This window comes from Oryctolagus cuniculus, chromosome 12 (genome assembly GCF_964237555.1).
Source record: "Oryctolagus cuniculus chromosome 12, mOryCun1.1, whole genome shotgun sequence".
NCBI lineage: Eukaryota > Metazoa > Chordata > Mammalia > Lagomorpha > Leporidae > Oryctolagus > Oryctolagus cuniculus.
The window spans coordinates 97,757,707-97,769,710 of NC_091443.1; the positions used below are offsets into that span (position 1 = coordinate 97,757,707).

The 12,004-nt window shown below is 43.2% G+C and overlaps 1 protein-coding gene across 1 annotated transcript in view; it reads right to left on the reverse strand.

Annotated features, from left to right (window-relative positions):
• Positions 1-2,330: 2,330 nt before the first annotated feature.
• LOC127482730 (monoacylglycerol lipase ABHD2) overlaps positions 2,331-12,004 on the reverse strand; it is a 709,665-nt gene continuing 699,991 nt past the window's right edge. Inside the window, exon 23 of the mRNA XM_070054462.1 lies at positions 2,331-2,467. The gene's annotated coding sequence lies outside the window, so the exon portion shown is untranslated. The remainder of the gene's footprint in view (positions 2,468-12,004) is intronic.

Sequence of the window (12,004 nt, forward strand, 5' to 3'; positions counted from 1 at the left end):
CAATTGTGGCCCTACGGGGAGTGACCCAGCAGACTCTCTCTCTGCCCCTGCCTCTCTATATCTCTGTCTTTCAAATAGTTAAATAAATCTTAAAAAAAACCTTTCTTTCCCCATTTGACACTCACATGTCATCTTCCAAAGTAATCAGGTGGGGAAATCAAGCAAGGTGATTCATTAGTGTAGGAGGGGTTACCAATCACATAGAGCTCAGTGTCTGTTGAAGCAGCAATTTTAAATTTAACGTCATATGTAAGAAAATATTTACAAAGTTTCAATGTCTTTGAAAGCAGCACTCTGAAAACTACACATATACCAATTCATTGAAGGATTTCCTGGACTCCATGCCTGTTCTCTCACTACAGCACTTCAGTAGAAAGCTTTATAATATTTGCAATATTGAACTGCAAGTCACAGTTTCAGTTTTTCCATTCATAATTATTGAGGCCTACATAACTCACAAACAAAATTGTATAAAGGTGAAACAAAGGCACTGTTTGTAGCAAACTCTCCATCTAGTTTTCCCCCATAGATATGACTTTCGTTAAACAGAGGAAAAGCATCTTAAGATGTTTGGCATAAACCACTCGAATTTTGGAATCTCCCCAGAAAGTTTCTATATTTTAACTTCTTATTAGTAGTACATTAGAAATTGCTAGCCGAGGATTTTTGTGGGAAATGCTAAAGTTTTATGATGGTCACAGGAGCAGAGGTGTGGAAAACGTGACAGAATTGAGACATAAAAGTGAAAAGCAAAAGAATCACATATTCATGTGGCTTTGAGAAGGGTGTAGGGACCAGCCAGCCTTTGAGATGCCTGGTGACTGTTATCAGAGAACATCTGTGGATGGGGAGCATGAGAAAACAAAAGAACAGATTTTTCTTGTTGTGTTGTGTGTAAGAGAAAAGAATTATGGAATCAAGGAACCAAGCTCTAAAATAGCCAAAACGAGAAAACTGTGGGCAATATAAACAGGTCTAGCTAATGATGGGAGTAAAAGCCAAGACCTTCCTGAAACACAGTACAGAGATAAGGCTGTCTAGGATGGGAAGACCAGTGAGAACAAACACCTGGACTTAACATGAGGTCATTTCAACTTCTAGATTTGAACAATCAGCACTAACAGGAACACCAAGAGTGGATACTGAGGAAACTGGAACATCCATGAGGACTTGCACCAAGGGGCTGTTTCAGAGTAGTCACTGGTCAGCATCTCATACAATGAGGATCAAGGAATGATCCTTGGGTGTCAACACTAGTAACTGCTAACCAGAAGGAAGGAAGACTTAATTCACCACATACTGTAAGAACCAAACCACAGAACACAATACCTACAGATTTTGAAATTTTGTGTTGTTTGAAACACAGGGACAAATAGGGATTTCATTTCATCAACTGAAGTTTTAGAACCAATTACATGGCAACCAGAGTGGATACTGCCCAGAAACAATGCCCCTGCCTTCTCAGACCTAAAAATGGTCTAGAAATATCATAATCCAAATGATTTCAATATTTCAAAATCTAATTTAGAAGTAAAAAGAACCTCTACTGAGTTATTCAGAACCTTACAGTTTTATAACTGAAACGAACATACTTAGGAAGTAATGCTTACTACTAGAAATTTCGGTGCCATCCTCGGATCTAGGTGCCTCTGATGATAAACAGAGTCACCATATGCCTAGTTAATGCAATAATATGATTGGGATATGTAAATTTTACATGATATGTCTCCCCATATAACCATATTCATTAACACAACAGAACAATGTATTCCTCAGGAACTTTTTCATAAAATTAGGGAACACTGGATATCACAGAGGCAGAATTAGAATTCAGTGGGGCAGTGACAACAATATACAACCATCTTTTTGGGGTTATCACTCAATGCTATCACTGCTGTGTTGGAGAACCCTTAATGAAAACTGAGATAAACCATCTAAGCAAATTAGGAAAAACAGGAAGCAAATCTTGCAAGCAGGAACTACCGTTTTGGTGACCAGATCCATTTTCTCAGCTCCTATACACTAAGTAGAACTATAAATCCAGAAAATAAAACAAGAGACCTGGAAATTCACACAGTCACCGGGCATCTAAATTGCCTACCCAAAAGAAGATGACTCACCTGCGGGTTCACCTATCCTGGCATCAGAATTCAGCCAGGTAGGCTCACACCTCCTGGAACTGTACATGATACCTCCAAGCACATATATATTTTAAATATAAAATTTAAAATCTATTTAGAACATATGATATTAAATTTATAATATAGAAGTATATGAATGATATGCACAAGCATTTCAAGAAGACTCACCAGGCGAGGATGGACAAACCTGAGGGTCCTGCTGAATCCACTGCCACTCCTCTGACACTGGCAGCCTGGCCCTTCCTGCAAGTATTGCTCTTGGCTGCTCACCTCCTTGTTCTTAGAGCCAGGGCTTAGCACATGTTCCAATGAAGAGCTCCACGACGCTGGACACCAAGAAGAGAAAAGGGAAACAGCAACACTGAGTATCCTTTTTATAAACTCGGTATTCAACGGCATACATCAAGTCTGATTGGATTACCTCCAGGCCCAACAATCAGAAAACAAAGACCAAGCCTGTGCAGGCTTGCACAGAGGGTGTGGCTCCAGGCTTCTCCTGAGCTCCTGCTGTCTGTCCCAAGTAGGCAGTGAGGCCAGGCTCCAGTGTAGTGGGGCCACAAGTTGATTGTTTGTTTCACTTCTGTCATGGAATTTATTCCACCATTCGATCTATTTTTTTTTATTTTTTTTTTATTTTTGACAGACAGAGTGGACAGTGAGAGAGAGAGACAGAAAGAAAGGTCTTCCTTGTGCCGTTGGTTCACCCTCCAATGGCTGCCGTGGCCGGTGCACTGCAGCCGGTGCATTGCACTGATCCGAAGCCAGGAGCCAGGTGCTTCTCCTGGTCTCCCATGAGGGTGCAGGGCCCAAGGACTTGGCCCATCCTCCACTGCACTCCCGGGCCATAGCAGAGGGCTGGCCTGGAAGAGGGGCAACTGGGACAGAATCCGGCGCTCCGACCAGGACTAGAACCCGGTGTGCCAGCAGCACAAGGCAGAGGATTAGCCTATTGAGCCGTGGCGCTGGCCCACCATTCAATCTAAAATTTGACAGAGTTTTTCTCTCTAGGTATAGTACATACTCATCTGCTTTTTCTCCTTAGAGTGCTCAAATAAAGTGAAATTGCTTTTATATGACTCATGCATTGGGAGGGGTGGTTGTTTTTCAACTACTTGATTACAGAAAGAAAACAAGTATGGGATGTTGGCATTACAGGTGGTGGCTTAACCCACTGCACCACAACACTAGCCCCTATCCACAGAAGTTTAGAAGCCCAATGAGTCAGAAAATAGATGTGCAAGGAATGAAAATATACAGTTTCGGTAAGTCTGAATTATTTTTATTGCAGTAAAAAAGAAAACACATAGATATTTCAACTAGGTGATGAGGTGTCAGATATCACACAAATGATTCATTTAGCATCATCGTTACCACTGCTCTATCTTTTCCTCTAACAACTGGTTTGGACACTTGCTTTAAATGTGTGGCCAACCTTGGAAAGCTGGAAATCTTGATGCCAAGCAGATGTGAGATGAAATTTAAAACAGAACCATACCAGCTAGAACCACAGCCTAGACCTAATTCTAGTATTTACCTCTTGGAGATAGTTGGAAATCATAAACTATATAAGTAAGAAAACACCATCTCCACCTCCAGATTCCACATTAAGTACCATGTGCACTGACCAACAATGCTTTACTCCCTCCTCCTTAATAAAAAAAAGAATAAAAATAAGTCTATGATTGCTGCACTATGCTTATAAGATACCTCTGCTTAAAGATACACCATTAAATACAAAATTTCAAGGTTGTATCATAACTCTAAGAGGTTTGTAACTCAGAGAAAGTTCCAGGAGGCAAGGTTAGGCCTGTCCTTGTCTCTAGAAAAGTGGGCAACCCCTCAGGGCCGCAACTGTTCCCCCCCGAGGGGACTCAAAACCATGTGAGTGAGCAATATTGAAAAGTCACAACTTGAAGGACTGTGTGCTAATGGAACCCTACCAACCATTTAAATGAAGAGAGAACCATCATGCAGCCATTGTGCGGATACGACACCACCTGTGGGTAAGGCTTCCCAGGTGTGCACAGCACTAGCCCTGGAAGTGCCAGTCACAGAGTGTAACGGTGCCCATGGGATCTGTGCAGTGTGACCACTTTTTCAGTAATAACATCTCTACCCAACAGCTCTCGAGTAGCTCAGGAGTGTAACAGGTACATTGTGTAAAAACAAGAAGTGATTTTTACACAGTTTCAAGAATATCAATCAGCTCACTTCACACAAGTCAGCATGTGTCATTTCTGATGAACACTACCAGCAAACTTCAACAAAAATTTCAGTGAAGGTTTTACGTCAGTTTGTACTGTGGGTCTGTAAGGTTCTTTTTCTTTCTACTTGAGGCTTTGAATGGTTAAAGGTTCTTTATTAAAAACATTTCATTTATTTTAAAGGTGGAGTTACAGAACGAGAGGGAAGGAGGGAGGGAGGACGGGAGGAAGAGAGACAGAGAGAGAGAGAGAGAGAGAGATCTTCCATACACTAGTTCATTCACCAAATGGCCACAATGGCCAGGGCCGTGCCAGAACGAAGCCAGGAGACAGGAGCATGGGCGCAGGAGCCCAAGCACTTGGGCTATCTTGTGCTGCCCTCCCAAGTGCATTAGCAGACAGCTGGATTGGAAGTGTAGCTAGGACTCTGATTCAGTGCCCATGTGGGATGCTGATATCACGGGCGGCAGCTTTACCAGCTAAGCCACAACGGTGGCAACAATGTTCATATTTTTTACTTTAAAGATTTATAAAACCCCTCTGAAAGTTAGACATTTTATAACACAGCTAATAACTCTGAAAGGACTAGAGTTAATAATGGGTGGAGTAGGGCATTTGGTACAATGGTTAAGGAGAAACTACCTGACCTGCTGAGTGGACAGTGCTGTCTGTGACTGTCCTCCAACCTACTACTTTATTTTCAGCTGTGAGCACCAGAGCTTTGAAAACACTTTTAATAATGTACAACACAAAGAGGCAGAACAAAGGGCAGTCAGGTACAAGAGTGCACTGCTCTAGTCTTATCCACACTGAAGGTGCGGAGGTCTGTTCAACTCCTGTGTAAATTTCAACCAGGTCAGCCTTCTGGTAGTGAAAGAGCTGGCATGCAATGCCACTTCATTCTACAGAATGCTAACAGAGACTTGCTGTCTAGTGGTTAAGATGCTGCATTCTAGTGGTTCAAGTGCTACCGTACATGAACAGCGTCACTCTTTCAAAGACACACACATGCGGTTCACAGTTTCATTTGCCTCAACACGGCATTTGATAAAGAAATTAAGTAGCTCAATTATCTCCCTCTAGCAAATCAAAAGTCAGTGCAGCTCCGGGGCTTCTTCTGGAACCTGCCTGACTGGCTTTTTTCTCAGGCCTTCTGAACTTGCTATTGCCAGACCCAGCTTGATGGGGCCTTCTACAGGTTATCAGTGGGGCTCAGGTTTCGCTGCACATGGGTCTCTATTCAAGAGTCCTATCAGGATGAAGGGCAGGATGGGAGAGGGAGTGGGAGAGGGGAGGGCCACGGGAGAGAGGGAGGTTTGGGGGGGGGGAAGCCACAACAATACACAACTTGCACTTTGTAAATTCACATTTATTAAATAAAAAATAACTATATAACAAAAAAAAGAAAAAAAACTTAATACTTTACCCTTTTAGTATTTTTATGTTCTACTTAAAACTATTGGTTGAACTCTGTAATTAATACACAATTACTCTTAGGTGTTTAATTAATGCTATAACTAGTACTCAAATGGTATTTTACACTTTGTGTTTCTGTGTGGGTGTAAACTGTGGAAATCTTTACTTAATATAAAGATCTTTACTTAATATACTTAATATAAAGATAATTGAAAATTAATCTTGATGTGAATGGAAGGGGAGAGGGAGTGGGAGAGGGGAGTGTTGTGGGTGGGAGGGAAGTTATGGGGGGGAAGCTATTGTAATCCATAAGCTGTACTTTGGAAATTTATGTTCATTAAATAAAATATATAGAAAAAAGAGTCCCATCAGCAGAGAACCTTCCAAGACCATCCGAGTGGCATCCTCTCTTGCACCTGGTCTCCCCACACACACCTCCTCCCTTGTCCTTTTCTCTGCTTTATTTTTCATCTGAAGTCTTCACCATACTTGACATTATATTCTACTGGATGTGTTCAAGGCTGACCCACACTAGAATGCAAGCTCTTGAAGGCAGAGCATGGTCTTGTTTATCATGCTATTCCCAGGGTCCATGGCCAGTAACAGCCTTCAAGAAACATTATCTGAATTAATAAACAGGAATGAAAGCCAAACACCTCTGTTTCTAGCTTAACATATGCTCACCTCCCTGCTAGCTATAACGGACTCCTCTACACCACCTGCCCTTGGTGTGCCAACAGGGAGTGATGAAAGGGCAGCTCTTGTCTTGTGTTGAAGCAGAGATGCTTCACTGAAAGGAATGTGAATTATAAAAACCTGGTGTTGATGGAAAGCACAGGAGATTACCTCACTGTTTGTGGAAGTCTAGATGGATGCAACCCTGGAGGATAATTTAGAAGGACCTAGCAACATTTTAAACAGGACTGTACTTGACCTAGTGATTCTCAAATAACACAGGTCATCAAAACAGCAGTTCCTGGGATGCTCAGGTATGGATATTCCAGGTTTCTCAGTGCAGCATTATTTTAATGGCAAAAAAATCAGAATTATCACACAAAATGGCAACCACTTATATTGGAATACAATGTAATCTTATACAGTCACTGAAGAGAATGAGATCTATATGTTTATAATGATACAAAAATTACTATACTGTCAAGTATAAAAAGGAAGATGGAAAACCATCCTATCAAGAACACAGTTCTGCACAAAGTCATTTCTATGTGCATGTGAGCACAGTACAAACACAAATACACCCAACCATACCCACCCACCCCCCCCACACACACTTTTATTAAGGTGCGGAAAGCACCTGGAAGAGGACACATCAAACTGTCACCAGTGCTTCGGACATCTCCAAACAGAGCTGAGGGGTAACTTCCATTTTCTTTTTTTCAATTTCCACTTTCTAAATCATAAATTTTGTAATGTGCACACTTTAGGGACAAGTAAATCACATTCAGAATAACAAAAAGTAAAGATGCTGAACTTCTTTTAAATTCTGGAGCCAAAAATCATCAATATTTATAAAACTAAAATTCTGGGCTTTGGTATCAAGTTCCAGATGAACAAATGCAGCCACTATTTCAGGCTTTATTTATTGCTGACCCATAAAATGAGGCTGGGAACACTCGTCCTATCCTCAGCTCAGGGTTCCCAGGTAGCTAAATTAAAGCCATAGGAAGAATTAAAAGTGAAACGTATGGCCTGGGAAAGCAGCAGAAGATAGCCTAATTCTTGGGCCCCTGAAACCATGCAGGGGACCTCGAAGAAGCTCCTGGCTCCAGCTTTTGAATCGGTTCAGCTCTGGCCATTGCAACCATTTACAGAGTGAATCAGTGGATGGAAGACCTCTGTCTCTGTCTGTAACTCTACCTCACAAATAAATAAATGAATCTAAAAAATTTGCTCTCTCTCCCACTGCTTTTCAGAGAGAAGGTGGATAAAAAGGTGCTGTGGGCTCTAAATCCATTTGACAAAAAGGACTAAGATTATGATCAGGAGCAGTAGTAAGCAAGCTTTCAACCACAAAATAGAATAAAAACTGTTTCTTAGCACACCAAGTGTTGGTCCATTGCTACTCAAAAGCAAAGCATTCCATCCTTGTAATTATGCTCACACAACATGCTTTTATATACCCTAGCGGTGTGGAAAATTTCTTCAGAATACTCAAGATTTATTTTTAAAGAAGAGAAAATGCCTGCTTTGATAAAATGAACATGCCTGCACTTGAAGAGAAAAGGAAACATTTAGAAAAAAAAGCAGTGAAACCACCAGACTGTGAAAAGGATACTTTATCCACCAGGAAGTTTCTGAAAGCTGTTTTTCTGTCATATACAAACAAGGTGTCCAAACTCAGGACTGAACAACATGTTCTACCAGTGCCACACAGCCACAATCCTAAATTATGGTTCTTGCCAAGGCTTCAAATAGAGGGTACACTTCTAATTATGCTGGGTAAGCTCCAACTCCCTCAGTTTTGAGCAAGCTGCAAATTGCAGTCCAGTGCTGCAAAGTTCTATCAAGTTCCTAGTATCACAGGTTCAGTAAGTTATAACAAACTTAAGATGGTGAATTTACTGATAACAAAAGATTGCCAAAAAGACTTTTCACATACATTTCCTCAGGTTTTTAAACAGAAGGCATTTTAAAGTTGCTATAGCAATATAAAGCGAAAGTAAAGACCGCCACTGTTAAGGTCAGAGATGCTCTGTCTCATCTGCATTCCTTTTGTAGGTTGAATCCTATTAGTGAGTCTCAAACACCATTCTGTAGAACTTCATAGAGTTTTTAATTTCACAAGGCTGTAGTGATTGTATCGGGAGCCCAGTCAGACAACCTAGTCTGTACTGCTCAAAAAATCCCAGCAATCCTTGTGGTCACTTCAATTCTAGAAGTCTCTTCTGCCTTCGCATTTATTGCTACGAATATTTCTCTGCCTTTTTTATGACTTTTCCACCTGGAGCATTCTCTAAAATACCTTCAGGCCAGACTTCAGCCCCTGCCTCAAGAGTGCAATAATATACAGTTTGCAGGGCACTGTTAAGAGGTCAGAGAGAAGTCTCCTGATGTTAATAGACTGAGTAATATTGTTTGCTCCTTTACACCACATCATTAAATTGCTTTCATTATCCATAAAGTAATTCTTTATTTCACAGCAAATGAGATCCAACACTAATTCAAATAGGCTAAGTTCATCCTAACAAAATAATTTATTCCTAATAACTAAAGAAACAAGACAATGACAAAAAATTTGCCAAGACTTGTTATCATAAACGAGGGATCTCCAAACATTACAGAGAAAATGTTAAAAGAAATGTGCGTGGGTTTAAAAAATTTTACACCAAAATAAAGTTATCTTTTCATTCCTTTTTCCATTAACTTTCTGAAGTATTCTCATACAGAAGAGAAAAAAGACGGTTTTAAAAATGAATCCAGGCCGGCGCCACGGCTCACTAGGCTAATCCTCTGCCTTGTGATGCCGGCACACCGGGTTCTAGTCCCAGTCGGGGCACTGGATTCTGTCCCAGTTGCCCCTCTCCCAGGCCAGCTCTCTGCTGTGGCCCGGGAGTGCAGTGGAGGATGGGCCAAGTCCTTGGGCCCTGTACCCCATGGGAGACCAGGAGAAGCACCTGGCTCCTGGCTTCGGATCAGTGCGGTGTGCCGGCTGCAGCGCACCGGCCATTGGAGGGTGAACCAACGGCAAAAGGAAGACCTTTCTTTCTGTCTCTCTCTCTCACAGTTCATTCTGCCTGTCAAAAAAAAAAAAGTGAATCCGGGGGCCGGTGCCGTGGCTCACTTGGCTGATTCTCCACCTGCAGCACCAGCATCCCAAATGGGCACCAGGCTCTAGACCCGGCTGCTCCTCTTTGGTTCCAGCTCTCTGCTGTGGCCCGGGAAGGCAGTGGAGGATGGCCCAAGTCCTTGGGCACCTGCACCCACGTGGGAGACCTGGAGGAAGCACCTGGTTCCTGGCTTTGGACTGGCATAGCTCAGGCCATGGTGGCCATTTGGGGGGTGAAGCAATGGAAGGAAGATCTTTCTCTTTCTCTCTCTCTTTCCCTGTCTAACTCTATCTGTCAAATAAATTTAAAAAATATGGATCCTACCAGAGCAAAGAATGATGCTACATGATAATTTACAAGGGAGAGGCTAGCAGAGAAGAAGCAAGAAGCCTAAAGATTCTCTAAATTCACAAAAATGCTGCCCTTCCTGAATTGCAAGCTGGCTTGAAGCAGAGGAATGAAATTTCCTTTCCAAGTTAGATCAAATGTACACATTATCATTAAGTTTTTTTTAAAGATTTATTTTATTTGAAAAAGTTAGAGAGAGAGGTAGAGCCAGAGAGAGACAAAGAGAGAGAGAGGTCCTCCAACAGCTGGTTCACTCCCCATGACTGCAATGGCCAGTGCTGAGCTGAACCAAAGCCAGGAGCTAGAATTTTCTTCTGGGTCTCTCACACAGGTGCAGAGCCCCAAGGACTCAGGCCATCTTCTACTGCTTTCCCAGGGCTTAGCAGAGAGCTGGCTCTGAAGTGGAGCAGCTGGGACATGAAGCAGCACCCATATGGGATGCCAGTACTGCAGGCCAACACTTTAACCTGCTGTGCCACAGCGCCGGCCCCAGCATCAATATCTTATAGGACCATCTCCTTGTCCTTCTGAGACTCTGCTCCATCCTAGTGAAAACACAGTTTTACCTTCTAAGCTACACACAGATTCAGCAAGAGCATCCAGAGCACCATGGGTTGCTGTGCCACCCTGGCATCCCAGGAAGATCACACGGTCCCAGCAGGAAGCACTCAGCTCCAACGTGAGGCGGCACTCAAAAGTCCACCATGGGTGTCTGCAATCACAGTTGGATATCCAAGTGGTCACACAGATCCGAGGAACTCCGTTACATGTTTTCTGGCATCTGGACACTCAGAAGTCAACTCAGTACCACATTTCCAGAGGCCATAGCCTCTACACCTAGGACCAAGCAGCTAAGAACATGTCCTGGGGGTGGGGGCAGTGAACTTCCCAAGGCAGGAAGTGTTCAAGTTGCACATAAAGTCCTGAATTCTGGTCCAAGATCCACTTGTGGGGCTCTTGAGGTGATCTTAGTTATAAGGGGGCTGCTTGGATGCAACATTTCTTTTTTTTTTTTTTTTTTTTTTTTTGAGAGGCAGAGTTAGAGAGAGAGAGAAAGGTCTTCCTTTTCCATAAGTTCACCTCCCAAATGGACATTATGGCTGGCATGCTGCGCCGATCCGAAGCCAGGAGCCAGGTGCTTCCTCCTGGTCTCCCATGCAGCTGCAGGGGCCCAAACACCTGGGCCATCCTCCACTGCCTTTTCACATCACAGCACAGAGCTAGACTGGAAGAGCAGCAACCAGGACAGAATCCAGCACCCCAACCGGGACTAGAACCCGGGGTGCCAGCGCCGCAGGCGGAGGATTAGCCAAGTGAGCCACGGCACCAGCCTGGATGCAACATTTCTATCATCGGCCTTGTGTGGACCTTGATTGCCAGGTTCAGAACAGGAATACAGCAGGGACAGACTGTCCCCTGCCTCATTTGTGAACACAGTTCTGACAGTGTGGTACCATAGAAACACTAAGCGGAGTCGTGGGGACTCAGAATGCTCAGAGAACCTGCAGGAGGTCTCTGCCACACAGCAGCATTCCAGTTCCTCTCAGTGCTCAAGGCCAGGGATGAGGAGTCTTACACTGGAAAAAGATACCAGCCCTAGCTGGAGAAGAGGTTGCTAAGAAAATGAGGAGCTGGATCATGAGACAGTATCACTAGCTAGTCCACACAATCCTCAGGGAGCTGACTTAATAAGACATCAAGTCTGTCCAGGTTCCCTGGAGTGTCATATGATTAGACCCAGACTAGTTAAAGCCAATGGGTTATACTCAGCAGCCAGGGCTAACCTCATGGGCGTGCAGCCTACACAGTCACATTGGAACAGTCACACAGGGCTGGCACTCAGAAGGGCCTGCACTGGGTTTAAACCTCCGCTGGTTGTGTCTTAAAAAGCCTCAAAATTTTATCTTTGAACTTGTGTTTTGTAAGCAAGTCAAAAGAACATGAGTCTGAGCCAAGGGGATACATGGAAGAAAGGAAAGAGCTTTATGTTTTAGTATCTTTAGTGGCATTTTACCGCTGCCTTAGGAACAAGGTGCTCACAAAATTGTGCAGCAGGCCCAGGTAGCAGTGGTGAGGTAAACCCCTCCCAAGTAGCCAGCCACACTTTGAA